Raw genomic sequence first — 13,115 nt, 5'->3', positions numbered from 1 at the left:
CACATGTCAACACTGGGTCTGACTGAGCTCCTCCAGGAGAGAGGCCCAAGCAAGACGCGCCCCGAGGAGCGTCTTGCCACATGTCAACACTGGGTCTGACTGAGTGCCTCCATGAGAGAAGCCCCAGCAAGACGCGCCCCGAGCAGCGTCTTGCCACATGTCAACACTGGGTCTGACTGAGCGCCTCCAGGAGAGAGGCCCAAGCAAGACGCGCCCCGAGGAGCGTCTTGCCACATGTCAACACTGGGTCTGACTGAGTGCCTCCATGAGAGAAGCCTCAGCAAGACGCGCCCCGAGGAGCATCTTGCCACATGTCAACACTGGGTCTAACTGAGCGCCTCCAGGAGAGAGGCCCAAGCAAGACGCGCCCCGAGGAGCGTCTTGACACATGTCAACACTGGGTCTGACTGAGGGCCTCCATGAGAGAAGCCCAAGCAGGACGCGCCCGGAGGAGCGTCTTGCCACATGTCAACACTGGGTCTGACAGAGGAACTCCAGGAGAGAGGCCCAAGCAATACGCGCCCCGAAGAGCGTCTTGCCACATGTCACCACTGGGTCTGACTGAGCACCTCCAGGAGAGAGGCCCAAGCAAGACACGCCCCGAGGAGCGTCTTGCCACATGTCAACAATGGGTCTGACTGAGGGCCTCCAGGAGAGAAGCCCAAGCAAGACGCGCCCCGAGGAGCGTCTTGCCACATGTCAACACTGGGTCTGACTGAGCGCCTCCAGGAGAGAGGCCCAAGCAAGACGCGCCCCGAGGGGCGTCTTGACACATGTCAACACTGGGTCTGACTGAGGGCCTCAATGAGAAAAGCCCAAGCAAGACGCGCCCCGAGGAGCGTCTTGCCACATGTCTTCACTGGGTCTGACAGAGGGCCTCCGGGAGAGAGGCCCAAGCAATACGTGCCCCGAGGAGTGTCTAGCCACATGTCACCACTGGGTCTGACTGAGCGCCTCCAGGAGAGAGGCCCAAGCAAGACGCGCCCCGAGGAGCGTCTTGCCACATGTCAACACTGGGTCTGACTGAGCGCCTCCAGGAGAGAGGCCCAAGCATGACGCGCCCCGAGGAGCGTCTTGCCAAATGTCAACACTGGGTCTGACTGAGCGCCTCCAGGAGAGAGGCCCAAGAAAGACGCGCCCCGAGGAGCGTCTTGCCACATGTCAACACTGGGTCTGACTGAGCGCCTCCAGGAGAGAGGCCCAAGCAAGAAGCGCCCCGAGGAGCGTCTTGCCACATGTCAACAATGGGTCTGACTGAGCGCCTCCAGGAGAGAGGCCCAAGCAAGACGTGCCCCGAGGGGCGTCTTGACACATGTCAACACTGGGTCTGACTGAGGGCCTCAATGAGAGAAGCCCAAGCAAGACGCGCCCCGAGGAGCTTCTTGCCACATGTCAACACTGGGGTTGACAGAGGGCCTCCGGGAGAGAGGCCCAGGCAATACGTGCCCCGAGGAGCGTCTAGCCACATGTCACCACTGGGACTGACTGAGCGCCTCCAGGAGAGAGGCCCAAGCAAGACGCGCCCCGAGGAGCGTCTTGCCACATGTCAACACTGGGTCTGACTGAGCGCCTCCAGGAGAGAGGCCCAAGCAAGACGCGCCCCGAGGGGCGTCTTGACACATGTCAAGCCTGGGTCTGACTGAGGGCCTCAATGAGAGAAGCCCAAGCAAGACGCACCCCGAGGAGCGTCTTGCCACATGTCAACACTGGGTCTGACAGAGGGCCTCCAGGAGAGAGGCCCAAGCAATACGTGCCCCGAGGAGCGTCTAGCCACATGTCACCACTGGGTCTGACTGAGCGCCTCCAGGAGAGAGGCCCAAGCAAGACGCGGCCCGCGGAGCGTCTTGCCACATGTCAGCACTCGGTCTGACTGAGCGCCTCCAGGAGAGAGGCCCAAGCAAGACGCGCCCCGAGGAGCGTCTTGCCACATGTCAACACTGGGTCTGACAGAGGGCCTCCAGGAGAGAGGCCCAAGCAATACGCGCCCCGAAGAAAGTCTTGCCACATGTCACCACTGGGTCTGACTGAGCGCCTCCAGGAGAGAGGCCCAAGCAATACACGCCCTGAGGAGCGTCTTGCCACATGTCAACACTGGGTCTGACTGAGCTCCTCCAGGAGAGAGGCCCAAGCAAGACGCGCCCCGAGGAGCGTCTTGCCACATGTCTACACTGGGTCTGACTGAGTGCCTCCATGAGAGAAGCCCCAGCAAGACGCGCCCCGAGGAGCGTCTTGCCACATGTCAACACTGGGTCTGACTGAGCGCCTCCAGGAGAGAGGCCCAAGCAAGACGCGCCCCGAGGAGCGTCTTGCCACATGTCAACACTGGGTCTGACAGAGGGCCTCCAGGAGAGAGGCCCAAGCAATACGCGCCCCGAGGAAAGTCTTGCCACATGTCACCACTGGGTCTGACTGAGCGCCTCCAGGAGAGAGGCCCAAGCAATACGAGCCCCGAGGAGCGTCTTGCCACATTTCAACACTGGGTCTGACTGAGCTCCTCCAGGAGAGAGGCCCAAGCAAGACGCGCCCCGAGGAGCGTCTTGCCACATGTCAACACTGGGTCTGACTGAGTGCCTCCATGAGAGAAGCCCCAGCAAGACGCGCCCCGAGGAGCGTCTTGCCAGATGTCAACACTGGGTCTGACTGAGCGCCTCCAGGAGAGAGGCCCAAGCAAGACGCGCCCCGAGGAGCGTCTTGACACATGTCAACACTGGGTCTGACTGAGGGCCTCCATGAGAGAAGCCCAAGCAATACGCGCCCCGAGGAAAGTCTTGCCACATGTCACCACTGGGTCTGACTGAGCGCCTCCAGGAGAGAGGCCCAAGCAATACGAGCCCCGAGGAGCGTCTTGCCACATTTCAACACTGGGTCTGACTGAGCTCCTCCAGGAGAGAGGCCCAAGCAAGACGCGCCCCGAGGAGCGTCTTGCCACATGTCTACACTGGGTCTGACTGAGTGCCTCCATGAGAGAAGCCCCAGCAAGACGCGCCCCGAGGAGCGTCTTGCCACATGTCAACACTGGGTCTGACTGAGCGCCTCCAGGAGAGAGGCCCAAGCAAGACGCGCCCCGAGGAGCGTCTTGCCACATGTCAACACTGGGTCTGACAGAGGGCCTCCAGGAGAGAGGCCCAAGCAATACGCGCCCCGAGGAAAGTCTTGCCACATGTCACCACTGGGTCTGACTGAGCGCCTCCAGGAGAGAGGCCCAAGCAATACGAGCCCCGAGGAGCGTCTTGCCACATTTCAACACTGGGTCTGACTGAGCTCCTCCAGGAGAGAGGCCCAAGCAAGACGCGCCCCGAGGAGCGTCTTGCCACATGTCAACACTGGGTCTGACTGAGTGCCTCCATGAGAGAAGCCCCAGCAAGACGCGCCCCGAGGAGCGTCTTGCCAGATGTCAACACTGGGTCTGACTGAGCGCCTCCAGGAGAGAGGCCCAAGCAAGACGCGCCCCGAGGAGCGTCTTGACACATGTCAACACTGGGTCTGACTGAGGGCCTCCATGAGAGAAGCCCAAGCAAGATGCGCCCCGAGGAGCGTCTTGCCACATGTCTACACTGGGTCTGACAGAGGGCCTCCGGGAGAGAGGCCCAAGCAATACGTGCCCCGAAGAGCTTCTTGCCACATGTCAACACTGGGTCTGACAGAGGAACTCCAGGAGAGAGGCCCAAGCAAGACGAGCCCCGAGGAGCGTCTTGCCACATGTCAACACTGGGTCTGACTGAGCGCCTCCAGGAGAGAGGCCCAAGCAAGACGCGCCCCGAGGGGTGTCTTGACACATGTCAACACTGGGTCTGACTGAGGGCCTCAATGAGAAAAGCCCAAGCAAGACGCGCCCCGAGGAGAGTCTTGCCCCATGTCTACACTGGGTCTGACAGAGGGCCTCCGGGAGAGAGGCCCAAGCAATACGCGCCCCGAGGAGCGTCTTGCCACATGTCAACACTGGGTCTGACTGAGCGCCTCCAGGAGAGAGGCCCAAGCAAGACGCGCCCCGATGGGTGTCTTGACACATGTCAACACTGGGTCTGACTGAGGGCCTCAATGAGAAAAGCCCAAGCAAGACGCGCCCCGAGGAGCGTCTTGCCACATGTCTACACTGGGTCTGACAGAGGGCCTCCGGGAGAGAGGCCCAAGCAATACGTGCCCCGAGGAGAGTCTAGCCACATGTCAACACTGGGTCTGACTGAGCGCCTCCAGGAGAGAGCCCCAAGCATGACGTGCCCCGAGGAGCGTATTGCCAAATGTCAACACTGGGTCTGACTGAGCGCCTCCAGGAGAGAGGCCCAAGAAAGACGCGCCCCGAGGAGCGTCTTGCCACATGTGAACACTGGGTCTGACTGAGCGCCTCCAGGAGAGAGGCCCAAGCAAGACGCGCCCCGAGGAGCGTCTTGCCACATGTCAACACTGGGTCTGACTGAGCGCCTCCAGGAGAGAGGCCCAAGCAAGAAGCGCCCCGAGGAGCGTCTTGCCACATGTCAACAATGGGTCTGACTGAGCGCCTCCAGGAGAGAGGCCCAAGCAAGATGCGCCCCGAGGAGCGTCATGACACATGTCAACACTGGGTCTGACTGAGGGCCTCCATGAGAGAAGCCCAAGCAAGACGCGCCCCGAGGAGCGTCTTGCCAAATGTCAACACTGGGTCTGACAGAGGTTCTACAGGAGAGAGGCCCAAGCAATACGCGCCCCGAGGAGCGTCTTGCCACATGTCACCACTGGGTCTGACTGAGCGCCTCCAGGAGAGAGGCCCAAGCAAGACACGCCCCGAGGAGCGTCTTGCCACATGTCAACAATGGGTCTGACTGAGGGCCTCCAGGAGAGAAGCCCAAGCAAGACACGCCCCGAGGAGCGTCTTGCCACATGTCAACACTGGGTCTGACTGAGCGCCTCCAGGAGAGAGGCCCAAGCAAGACGCGCCCCGAGGGGCGTCTTGACACATGTCAACACTGGGTCTGACTGAGGGCCTCAATGAGAGAAGCCCAAGCAAGACGCGCCCAGAGGAGCGTCTTGCCACATGTCAACACTGGGTTTGACAGAGGGCCTCCAGGAGAGAGGCCCAAGCAATATGTGCCCCGAGGAGCGTCTAGCCACATGTCACCACTGGGTCTGACTGAGCGCCTCCAGGAGAGAGGCCCAAGCAAGACGCGCCCCGAGGAGCGTCTTGCCACATTTCAGCACTCGGTCTGACTGAGCGCCTCCAGGAGAGAGGCCCAAGCAAGACGCACCCCGAGGAGCGTCTTGCCACATGTCACCACTGGGTCTGACTGAGAGCCTCCAGGAGAGAGGCCCAAGCATGACGCGCCCCGAGGAGCGTCCTGACACTTGTCAACACTGGGTCTGACTGAGGGCCTCCATGAGAGAATCCCAAGCAAGACGTGCCCCGAGGAACATCTTGCCACATGTCAACACTGGGTCTGACTGAGCGCCTCCAGGAGAGAGGCCCAAGCAAGAAGCGCCCCGAGGAGCGTCTTGCCACATGTCAACAATGGGTCTGACTGAGCGCCTCCAGGAGAGTGGCCCAAGCAAGACGCGCCCGAGGAGCGTCTTGCCACATGTCAACACTGGGTCTGACAGAGGGCCTCCAGGAGAGAGGCCCAAGCAAGACGCGCCCCGAGGAGCGTCTTGACACATGTCAACACTGGGTCTGACTGAGGGCCTCGATGAAAGAAGCCCAAGCAATACGCGCCCCGAGGAGCTTCTTGCCACATGTCACCACTGGGTCTGACTGAGCACCTCCAGGAGAGAGGCCCAAGCAAGACACGCCCCGAGGAGCGTCCTGCCACATGTCAACAATGGGTCTGACTGAGGGCCTCCAGGAGAGAAGCCCAAGCAAGACGCGCCCCGAGGGGCGTCTTGACACATGTCAACACTGGGTCTGACTGAGCGCCTCCAGGAGAGAGGCCCAAGCATGACGCGCCCCGAGGAGCGTCTTGCCAAATGTCAACACTGGGTCTGACTGAGCACCTCCAGGAGAGAGGCCCAAGCAAGACGCGCCCCGAGGAGCGTCTTTCCACATGTGAACACTGGGTCTGACTGAGCGCCTCCAGGAGAGAGGCCCAAGCAAGATGTGCCCCGAGGAGCGTCTTGCCACATGTCAACACTGGGTCTGACTGAGCGCCTCCAGGAGAGAGGCCCAAGCAAGAAGCGCCCCGAGGAGCGTCCTGCCACATGTCAACAATGGGTCTGACTGAGGGCCTCCAGGAGAGAAGCCCAAGCAAGACGCGCCCCGAGGAGCGTCCTGCCACATGTCAACAATGGGTCTGACTGAGGGCCTCCAGGAGAGAAGCCCAAGCAAGACGCGCCCCGAGGAGCGTGTTGCCACATGTCAACACTGGGTCTGACTGAGCGCCTCCAGGAGAGAGGCCTAAGCAAGACGTGCCCCGAGGGGCGTCTGGACACATGTCAACACTGGGTCTGACTGAGCGCCTCCAGGAGAGAGGCCCAAGCATGACGCGCCCCGAGGAGCGTCTTGCCAAATGTCAACACTGGGTCTGACTGAGCGCCTCCAGGAGAGAGACCCAAGCAAGACGCGCCCCGCGGAGCGTCTTTCCACATGTGAACACTGGGTCTGACTGAGCGCCTCCAGGAGAGAGGCCCAAGCAAGATGTGCCCCGAGGAGCGTCTTGCCACATGTCAACACTGGGTCTGACTGAGCTCCTCCAGGAGAGAGGCCCAAGCAAGAAGCGCCCCGAGGAGCGTCTTGCCACATGTCAACAATGGGTCTGACTGAGCGCCTCCAGGAGAGAGGCCCAAGCAAGACGCGCCCCGAGGAGCGTCTTGACACTTGTCAACACTGGGTCTGACTGAGGGCCTCCATGAGAGAATCCCAAGCAAGACGCGCCCCGAGGAGTGTCTTGCCACATGTCAACACTGGGTCTGACAGAGGGCCTCCAGGAGAGAGGCCCAAGCAATACGCGCCCCGAGGAGCGTCCTGCCATATGTCACCACTGGGTCTGACTGAGCGCCTCCAGGAGAGAGGCCCAAGCAAGACGCACCCCGAGGAGCATCTTGCCACATGTCAACACTGGGTCTGACTGAGCGCCTCCAGGAGAGAGGCCCAAGCAAGAAGCGCCCCGAGGAGCGTCTTGCCACATGTCAACAATGGGTCTGACTGAGCGCCTCCAGGAGAGTGGCCCAAGCAAGACGCGCCCGAGGAGTGTCTTGCCACATGTCAACACTGGGTCTGACAGAGGGCCTCCAGGAGAGAGGCCCAAGCAATACGCGCCCCGAGGAGCGTCTTGCCATATGTCACCACTGGGTCTGACTGAGCGCCTCAGGGAGAGAGGCCCAACCAAGACGCGCCCCGAGGAGCATCTTGCCACATGTCAGCACTCGGTCTGACTGAGCGCCTCCAGGAGAGAGGCCCAAGCAAGACACGCCCCTAGGAGCGTCTAGCCACATGTCAACACTGGTTCTGACAGAGGGCCTCCAGGAGAGAGGCCCAAGCAAGACGCGCCCCGAGGAGTGTCTTGTCACATGTCACCACTTGGTCTGACTGAGCGCCTCCAGGAGAGAGGCCCAAGCAAGACGCGCCCCGAGGAGCGTCATGCCACATGTCACTACTCGGTCTGACTGAGCGCCTCCAGGAGAGAGGCCCAAGCAAGACGCGCCCCGAGGAGCGTCTTGCCACATGTTAACACTGGGTCTGACAGAGGGCCTCCAGGAGAGAGGCCCAAGCAATACGCGCCCCTAGGAGCGTCTTGCCACATGTCAACACTGGGTCTGACTGAGCTCCTCCAGGGGGAGGCCAAAGCAAGACGCGAACCGAGGAGCGTCTTGCCACATGTCACCACTGGGTCTGACTGAGCGCCTCCAGGAGAGAGGCCCAAGCAAGACGCGCCCCGAGGAGCGTCATGCCACATGTCACTACCCGGTCTGACTGAGCGCCTCCAGGAGAGAGGCCCAAGCAAGACGCGCCCCGAGGAGCGTCTTGCCACATGTCAACACTGGGTCTGACAGAGGGCTTCCAGGAGAGAGGCCCAAGCAATACGCGCCCCGAGGAGCGTCTTGCCACATGTCAACACTGGGTCTGACTGAGCTCCTCGAGGAGAGAGGCACAAGCAAGACGCGCCCCGAGGAGAGTCTTGCCACATGTCAACACTGGGTCTGACTGAGTGCCTCCATGAGAGAAGCCCCAGCAAGACGCGCCCCGAGGAGCGTCTTGACACATGTCAACACTGGGTCTGACTGAGGGCCTCCATGAAAGAAGCCCAAGCAATACGCGCCCCGAGGAGCTTCTTGCCACATGTCACCACTGGGTCTGACTGAGCACCTCCAGGAGAGAGGCCCAAGCAAGACACGCCCCGAGGAGCGTCCTGCCACATGTCAACAATGGGTCTGACTGAGGGCCTCCAGGAGAGAAGCCCAAGCAAGACGCGCCCCGAGGGGCGTCTTGACACATGTCAACACTGGGTCTGACTGAGCGCCTCCAGGAGAGAGGCCCAAGCATGACGCGCCCCGAGGAGCGTCTTGCCAAATGTCAACACTGGGTCTGACTGAGCGCCTCCAGGAGAGAGGCCCAAGCAAGACGCGCCCCGAGGAGCGTCTTTCCACATGTGAACACTGGGTCTGACTGAGCGCCTCCAGGAGAGAGGCCCAAGCAAGATGTGCCCCGAGGAGCGTCTTGCCACATGTCAACACTGGGTCTGACTGAGCGCCTCCAGGAGAGAGGCCCAAGCAAGAAGCGCCCCGAGGAGCGTCTTGCCACATGTCAACAATGGGTCTGACTGAGCGCCTCCAGGAGAGAGGCCCAAGCAAGACGCGCCCCGAGGAGCGTCATGCCACATGTCACTACTCGGTCTGACTGAGCGCCTCCAGGAGAGAGGCCCAAGCAAGACGCGCCCCGAGGAGCGTCTTGCCACATGTCAACACTGGGTCTGACAGAGGGCCTCCAGGAGAGAGGCCCAAGCAATACGCGCCCAGAGGAGCGTCTTGCCACATGTCAACACTGGGTCTGACTGAGCTCCTCCAGGGGGAGGCCCAAGCAAGACGCGAACCGAGGAGCGTCTTGCCACATGTCACCACTGGGTCTGACTGAGCGCCTCCAGGAGAGAGGCCCAAGCAAGACTCGCCCCGAGGAGCGTCATGCCACATGTCACTACCCGGTCTGACTGAGCGCCTCCAGGAGAGAGGCCCAAGCAAGACACGCCCCGAGGAGCGTCTTGCCACATGTCAACACTGGGTCTGACAGAGGGCTTCCAGGAGAGAGGCCCAAGCAATACGCGCCCCGAGGAGCGTCTTGCCACATGTCAACACTGGGTCTGACTGAGCTCCTCGAGGAGAGAGGCACAAGCAAGACGCGCCCCGAGGAGAGTCTTGCCACATGTCAACACTGGGTCTGACTGAGTGCCTCCATGAGAGAAGCCCCAGCAAGACGCGCCCCGAGGAGCGTCTTGACACATGTCAACACTGGGTCTGACTGAGGGCCTCCATGAAAGAAGCCCAAGCAATACGCGCCCCGAGGAGCTTCTTGCCACATGTCACCACTGGGTCTGACTGAGCACCTCCAGGAGAGAGGCCCAAGCAAGACACGCCCCGAGGAGCGTCCTGCCACATGTCAACAATGGGTCTGACTGAGGGCCTCCAGGAGAGAAGCCCAAGCAAGACGCGCCCCGAGGAGCGTCTTGCCACATGTCAACACTGGGTCTGACTGAGCGCCTCCAGGAGAGAGGCCTAAGCAAGACGCGCCCCGAGGGGCGTCTGGACACATGTCAACACTGGGTCTGACTGAGCGCCTCCAGGAGAGAGGCCCAAGCATGACGCGCCCCGAGGAGCGTCTTGCCAAATGTCAACACTGGGTCTGACTGAGCGCCTCCAGGAGAGAGACCCAAGCAAGACGCGCCCCGCGGAGCGTCTTTCCACACATGAACACTGGGTCTGACTGAGCGCCTCCAGGAGAGAGGCCCAAGCAAGATGTGCCCCGAGGAGCGTCTTGCCACATGTCAACACTGGGTCTGACTGAGCGCCTCCAGGAGAGAGGCCCAAGCAAGAAGCGCCCCGAGGAGCGTCTTGCCACATGTCAACAATGGGTCTGACTGAGCGCCTCCAGGAGAGAGGCCCAAGCAAGACGCGCCCCGAGGAGCGTCTTGACACTTGTCAACACTGGGTCTGACTGAGGGCCTCCATGAGAGAATCCCAAGCAAGACGCGCCCCGAGGAGTGTCTTGCCACATGTCAACACTGGGTCTGACAGAGGGCCTCCAGGAGAGAGGCCCAAGCAATACGCGCCCCGAGGAGCGTCCTGCCATATGTCACCACTGGGTCTGACTGAGCGCCTCCAGGAGAGAGGCCCAAGCAAGACGCACCCCGAGGAGCGTCTTGCCACATGTCAGCACTCGGTCTGACTGAGCGCCTCCAGGAGAGAGTCCCAAGCAAAACGCGCCCCTAGGAGCGTCTAGCCACATATCAACACTGGTTCTGACAGAGGGCCTCCAGGAGAGAGGCCCAAGCAAGACGCGCCCCGAGGAGCGTCTTGCCACATGTCACCACTGGGTCTGACTGAGCGCCTCCAGGAGAGAGGCCCAAGCAAGACGCGCCCCGAGGAGCGTCATGCCACATGTCACTACTCGGTCTGACTGAGCGCCTCCAGGAGAGAGGCCCAAGCAAGACGCGCCCCGAAGAGCGTCTTGCCACGTGTCAACACTGGGTCTGATTGAGGGCCTCCAGGAGAGAGGCCCAAGCAAGACGCGCCCCGAGGAGCGTCTTGCCACATGTCAACACTGGGTCTGACAGAGGGCCTCCAGGAGAGAGGCCCAAGCAATACGCGCCCCGAGGAACGTCTTGCCACATGTCACCACTGGGTCTGACTGAGCGCCTCCAGGAGAGAGGCCCAAGCAAGACGCGCCCCGAGGAGCGTCTTGCCACGTGTCAACACTGGGTCCGATTGAGGGCCTCCAGGAGAGAGGCCCAAGCAAGACGTGCCCCGAGGAGCGTCTTGCCACATGTCAACACTGGGTCTGACAGAGGGCCTCCAGGAGAGAGGCCCAAGCAATACGCGCCCCGAGGAGCGTCTTGCCACATGTCACCACTGGGTCTGACCGAGTGCCTGCAGGAGAGAGGCCCAAGCAAGACGCGCCCCGAGGAGCATCTTGCCACATGTCAACACTGGGTCTGACTGAGCGCCTCCAGGAGAGAGGCCCAAGCAAGACGCGCCCCGAGGAGCGTCTTGCCACGTGTCAACACTGGGTCTGATTGAGGGCCTCCAGGAGAGAGGCCCAAGCAAGACGCGCCCCGAGGTGCGTCTTGCCACATGTCAACACTGGGTCTGACAGAGGGCCTCCAGGAGAGAGGCCCAAGCAATACGCGCCCCGAGGAGCGTCTTGCCACATGTCAGCAATGGGTCTGAATGAGGGCCTCCAGGAAAGAAGCCCAAGCAAGACACGCCGCGAGGTGCGTCTTGCCACATGTCAACACTGGGTCTGACTGAGCGCCTCCAGGAGAGAGGCCCAAGCAAGACACGCCCCGAGGAGCGTCTTGACACATGTCAACACTGGGTCTGACTTAGAGCCTCCATGAGAGAAGCCCAAGCAAGACGCGCCCCGAGGAGCGTCTTGCCACATGTCAACACTGGGTCTGACAGAGGGCCTCCAGGAGAGAGGCCCAAGCAATACGCGCCCCGAGGAGCGTCTTGCCACATGTCAACACTGGGTCTGACTGAGCTCCTCCAGGAGAGAGGCACAAGCAAGACGCGCCCCGAGGAGAGTCTTGCCACATGTCAACACTGGGTCTGACTGAGTGCCTCCATGAGAGAAGCCCCAGCAAGACGCGCCCCGAGGAGCGTCTTGACACATGTCAACACTGGGTCTGACTGAGGGCCTCCATGAAAGAAGCCCAAGCAAGACGCGCCCCGAGGAGCGTCTTGCCACATGTCAACACTGGGTATGACAGAGGGCCTCCAGGAGAGAGGCCCAAGCAATACGCGCTCCGAGGAGCGTCTTGCCACATGTCACCACTGGGTCTGACTGAGCACCTCCAGGAGAGAGGCCCAAGCAAGACACGCCCCGAGGAGCGTCTTGCCACATGTCAACAATGGGTCTGACTGAGGGCCTCCAGGAGAGAAGCCCAAGCAAGACGCGCCCCGAGGAGCGTCTTGCCACATGTCAACACTGGGTCTGACTGAGCGCCTCCAGGAGAGAGGCCTAAGCAAGACGCGCCCCGAGGGGCGTCTTGACACATGTCAACACTGGGTCTGACTGAGCGCCTCCAGGAGAGAGGCCCAACCAAGACGCGCCCCGAGGAGCGTCTTTCCACATGTGAACACTGGGTCTGACTGAGCGCCTCCAGGAGAGAGGCCCAAGCAAGATGTGCCCTGAGGAGCGTTTTGCCACATGTCAACACTGGGTCTGACTGAGCGCCTCCAGGAGAGAGGCCCAAGCAAGAAGCGCCCCGAGGAGCGTCTTGCCACATGTCAACAATGGGTCTGACTGAGCGCCTCCAGGAGAGAGGCCCAAGCAAGAAGCGCCCCGAGGAGCGTCTTGCCACATGTCAACACTGGGTCTGACTGAGGGCCTCCATGAGAGAATCCCAAGCAAGACGCGCCCCGAGGAGTGTCTTGCCACATGTCAACACTGGGTCTGACAGAGGGCCTCCAGGAGAGAGGCCCAAGCAAGACGCACCCCGAGGAGCGTCTTGCCACATGTCAACAATGGGTCTGACTGAGGGCCTCCAGGAGAGAAGCCCAAGCAAGACGCGCCCCGAGGAGCGTCTTGCCACATGTCAACACTGGGTCTGACTGAGCGCCTCCAGGAGAGAGGCCTAAGCAAGACGCGCCCCGAGGGGCGTCTTGACACATGTCAACACTGGGTCTGACTGAGCGCCTCCAGGAGAGAGGCCCAACCAAGACGCGCCCCGAGGAGCGTCTTTCCACATGTGAACACTGGGTCTGACTGAGCGCCTCCAGGAGAGAGGCCCAAGCAAGATGTGCCCTGAGGAGCGTTTTGCCACATGTCAACACTGGGTCTGACTGAGCGCCTCCAGGAGAGAGGCCCAAGCAAGAAGCGCCCCGAGGAGCGTCTTGCCACATGTCAACAATGGGTCTGACTGAGCGCCTCCAGGAGAGAGGCCCAAGCAAGAAGCGCCCCGAGGAGCGTCTTGCCACATGTCAACACTGGGTCTGACTGAGGG

The sequence above is a fragment of the Nothobranchius furzeri genome, chromosome 16 (assembly GCF_043380555.1).
Source record: "Nothobranchius furzeri strain GRZ-AD chromosome 16, NfurGRZ-RIMD1, whole genome shotgun sequence".
Lineage (NCBI taxonomy): Eukaryota > Metazoa > Chordata > Actinopteri > Cyprinodontiformes > Nothobranchiidae > Nothobranchius > Nothobranchius furzeri.
Note: the sequence above shows the minus strand (reverse complement) of the source record.